Source organism: Penaeus monodon, chromosome 10 (genome assembly GCF_015228065.2).
Source record: "Penaeus monodon isolate SGIC_2016 chromosome 10, NSTDA_Pmon_1, whole genome shotgun sequence".
Classification (NCBI taxonomy): Eukaryota; Metazoa; Arthropoda; class Malacostraca; order Decapoda; family Penaeidae; genus Penaeus; species Penaeus monodon.
In genome coordinates, this window is record NC_051395.1 from 33700632 (window position 1) to 33705631 (window position 5000).

The following is a 5000-nucleotide window of genomic DNA, read 5'->3' on the forward strand; positions in this document are numbered from 1 at the left end:
TAAATACCTTGTTAGCATTCTCTCTCCTGACTCCAACCTAGAAGATGAGATCCAGAACAGAATCCGACTAGCCTCACTAGTTTTGGCTATCTTAAGAGTATTGAAACGACCAAGGTAAAAGTACAAAATGTAAAAAAGGTATGAATGAGAATGAATATCTTCACAATACAAGAGATGTGTTTGACCTGTTTCGATTATATCTTCATCAGAAGTACATACTTCATAGAAACTACATAGCTTTTTTGCTAAACCTCAGAAAGAAAAATTTTCTCATATTACCGCCATGTAACTTTTCCCCCAGGCTATCAGCAGATTCTTTGGCAGTGCAGTGAAAATTCATGGTGGTACATGTAAATGAAGCTGGACATCTACCGACCTGGAAGGGAAAGCAGGAGGTAATCCGTGGAGGGTTAAAAAAAAAGAAAAAATATGGAAACTGCATATATCGCGACGGAGAAAAATGTGAGCATAGCATCGGGCAGATTCAAATTATCGTGGCTGCAATGCAGTGGGAGGTCACAGTCATCAGGTGTTTTCGTCAGCTCATGATGATATATAATTATATATTATATATATATATAAAATATATATAATATAATATATATATATATATATAAAATATATATTGATGCATGTATTTCTGGAAAAGACTATCTTTTGGTGTATACATATATTATAAGATTTTATATATATATAGATATATATATATATATATAATAAATATATATATATATATATATACATATATATATATATATATATATATAATATATATATATATATATAATATTATATAATATATATATATATAATATAAAATATATTCTGCAGTATTGTGTACCTGTGTGGTATTACTTAATACAGGGGATTTTTCTGTTATTTTATTTATATTATTTTGCTAACGATCCTTCAAGCAATGCCTTGCCTTTCTTTTACAAACTTCAAAAATGATAAACCTTTTCAGATTAAATGAAAAAGTAGTTTTTCCCATAAGACCTTAAATTTTCCCACGCTACCATTCCATCTTTTTTAAAAGGACATATAAACAAGTCTTACTGTAACGACGGTTCTGATCGTTATTGGCGGCAGATTGTTGATCGAGTAATTAGCACTTTCTATTATTCATTATATTATGCTATTTTGTAAATATAATACCTTATTGTTTCAAGTTAAAAGATAAGTTATGTTTGGTTTTATGAACGAGGAACCCTATATGCCTCCATCTAGTTTCATGTTCATTTGATTGTTTCCTTCATTTTGATTTTCTACCTGATTATATATTTGTTTATTTTATGCTTGTATTCTGTTGTTTTCATATAAACAGAAGTTTTTTTCCTCTTATTAGTCTCGTTTCTATTTTTCTCCTTATCGCCAGTGCCTCGCGAACTTTGTGAAGTGACGAACTTTGTGTAGTGACGAACTTTGTGAAGTGACAAACTTTGTGAACGTGAGGAACCTTGTGAACTCTGTGAATCTTGTGAACCTTGTGAACTTTGTGAACGTGGCGTACTCTGTGAACTTGTGAACTTTGTGAACTCTGAATTTTGTAAATTTTTGGGTGAACTTGGCGTACTTAGAGACCAATGTTTTATTTAATTTTTTTTTGGTGAACATTGAACGATCATCATAAGCCTGAAAAAAGCGTAATATTCTGATTCCCAGTATTTGTGGAATCAAAGCTACCTAGTTCTCGTTTCACTCATTACTTTGTGATTTTGGGACATTGAAGCTTGTTCGTGCTTTCGGTAAATTCAGCTTTTCTGTTAGAAAATTTATTTTAATTCTATTCACCGTTGCAGTGTTATGCGTCCCCGTTCCCCTTATGGTGTTTTCCTTAATTTCCCCTCGATTTATATTAGGATAGGTTTACATTGCCGAACTGTAGTACTGATATTACTGTAAATTTCAACTTTTGCTTTCACATCTATTATTTTCTGAGTTTTATTAAATGAAATGTGTTGTGTGCTTACCGTTTTACCGTGTTTCAGCTTTAAATTTCTAGTTGTTTCTTCGCGCTTTTTTTGTTCCCCAAACTGAGTTTTTAAAGATTTTATAGTGTGCTGAATCTTTTAAACTCATTACGTCGAAAAGATCTGGTTTTAGCGAAGGCTAATCTGGGGTGGGAAAATTTGCGTTCATCTGAAAAAGCATTAGCGTTTGGTTTTCGTGACATGCCTCCTAAGAGTCGAAGTTTCGTGACCCCAAAGCCGGAGAAACGGTTCGGGCACTGTTTCTCGGCACCCATCGCCAAACCGTCCAAAGTACAATACAAGACGTCAGAATCATTGACAATGTACGAAGAGCTCACCGAGGCGCTTCGTGTCCTGCGGGGGGAGATGAGTGAGCTCCGATCAGAAAACCGGGAACAGAGGGGCCCGCGTTCCTTCGTCAGCACACCAGCACAGGCGCCCGAAAAACTCGACGATCATCTCGTACACAGGATCCCCCTTTCGGCCCGAGGTGTCTGGTAACCAGCCACTCCGCAAGAACCAAAAGATCGAGACATGGATACAGCCATCGAAAACATCGTGCGACCCAAGACTGATAAGCACGGATATCCGCGGCCCGATCTCACGTGCGAGGGAATGCGGAAGCTATAGTCAACAGTCGCCACTTCGACAATATTACCGAATGCTTTCAAGGGGCGTCTGCGGGGTAAGTTCAGGGGAACTTGTTCCAGCAGTGATTTTTATTAGGGTACTAGGAGAGCACAAAATGACGCCAGATCAAGCACCTTTGGGATTTTATATGCAACTGGATGGAATAGTGTCACAGGATGGGGAGATCATCCAGAGGCGATAGGTGACTCAGACAAACTTGTCAAATGACACTTCTTGACAGGAGTACCTCAATTTGGGTGGGGGGAGCTGCTTTCCACATCTGAAGGGGGATGTGTCATCAGCTCGTCGAGGCTGCCCAAAGAGCTTGGCCGCCACGAACCCCACCTCATCAGTGAAGAGGAAATGGTGTCACTTTCACCAGCTATGCAGGGCATGACACTAGTGAGTGCTGAACGTCGCGAAATGGTGCCCTGCACCGGGTGCCACTAACACTGTTGATCGTCAGTGCTATAATTGCCGACGGTAAGGGCATTACGCATCACATTGCTCCTTTCCCTCCCACTGCTGGTGACTCCTTCCGCGGGACGACGGCAGCGACTACGCTGCGATCAAGCCTCTCAGACAAATATCGAAGTGTTGAAGTCAGCACCGACGATTTACCCCCAGTGAAGCCACACCAGACATCTGGGCGTTTCCTCTTGTTGACCTGCAGATTCAGTACATTCACTTGCTTCCTGGATCGGAGGTCCCTCTGATTAAACCCTTGCTCTAGCCTTACTAAAAGTACGTCGTGTCAGGGTTTCAGGCTGATATGTGCGAGGAGTAAACGGAGATCCTGTCCAAGGTGAAAGAGAGGTTACTTTAAAGTTTGCAATCTCGTGCTGGCACCGTGTGTCCTGTGTCTCCAACATTAATTACCCAGGTGACCTCTTAATTTGGGATGGACTTTTTACGACGGTTCAACGTCAAGATTGTTGTCTACTAGGACCAAGGCAATCATATCTACAGCTTAATGATCACCAAACACCTGGCATCTTCACCGATGAATCCAGCCCCCACATCGGCATCGTTCACAACTCACTAGCAAGACGGGATTCAGTAGTGAGATACACACTTTCTCCTTCGTTTCCTGCAGGATATTCAGGATAGTTTAATCTTTAGGAACAGTGATCATACCCTGGTCTCTGGCAACCCGGATTGACAACCATTTTTTTCTGCATCTCCAATGCTCTCACCAATTGGTAGGCAATGACGAATCTTCCAGGTTTAGAGGGAACCTTAAACTGTGGGGAACGCCTAGGAAGTCCAGACTCTTCCTCAGAGTCTGTCTCTAGCCCAATTCGTTTCGGACCGCCCTTTTGGCATGGGTTCTGGTCTTTGGATATGGGAGCAGCTGCTGGTTTGGCTGGCCCAGCTTGTGCTCCCATCTCGGTCAGGGAGGACGTCTTAGGAGAAGTCAGAGCTCGCCCTGTTTTTGGAGCATAAGACAAAAAATATGAACTTTGCAAACAACTCCTGGCAGTCAGACACTGTCAGGGTGTTGATACGTTATCAGTTCAAAGAGCAACTACTTGCTAAGTGCATGGGCTCCCCCCATTCTCCCCCCATTTATTGAAGCCCCACCGTGGACACAAACCTTGAATGGGTTTTCTGTTATAGGCTTGTCAAGGAGAAAGAACCAATACCCCATACCTAGTCTGAAGGCAGAAGCTGAGAGGGTCACTGCAACCATCTTTCCTTAGGGTAACTGAACCTACTTCATGGATGGATCAGTCGATCCTGTAACCCACACTGCAGGCACTGGCTTTGCAGCAAGGGGTGCCACAAAAGCCTCCTCACTACAGGCAGAGGCAGTTGCGATCATGGAAGCCCTAGCCCATGTAACCCTGAGGGAAGGACACGTGGTCATATATACAGACTCCAGGGCAGCCATTGACTTTCTACAGGACAGCAAGCCCAATGACACCTGTACTTGCCACAGCACAGAGCATTCTTGCTCAGAGTAGAAAAATAATCATAAACTGGGTCCCCAGTCACATAAGTATCAGAGAGAATGAACTTGCCTTCACACTATCCGACATTGGCAGGGGTATGCCCTCAAATCCCATGATTATTAAACCTAACTGAAAATTCTTGAGGCACAGGTCCAACGCCATGGCACTTGTCATTCTCCGTAGCTTCACAGAGAGGAAATGAGAACCTCCCCCTCGGCAGATGGTACTCAGACGCCACAGGTTATGAGCCACTGGCTCTCTTCGAAACAATCAATAGAGATACCGAAGTCATTCTTCACAGAATCAGACTAGGTTACCACTGCGCATGTCAGTCATACAAACAATTACATATGCAGACAGGTATTGCAAGCCGAACGCCATAGTGTGAGAGAACCAATTGAGAGCCATAAATAGGTGACACAGGCCAGGTCATACCTTGTCTTGT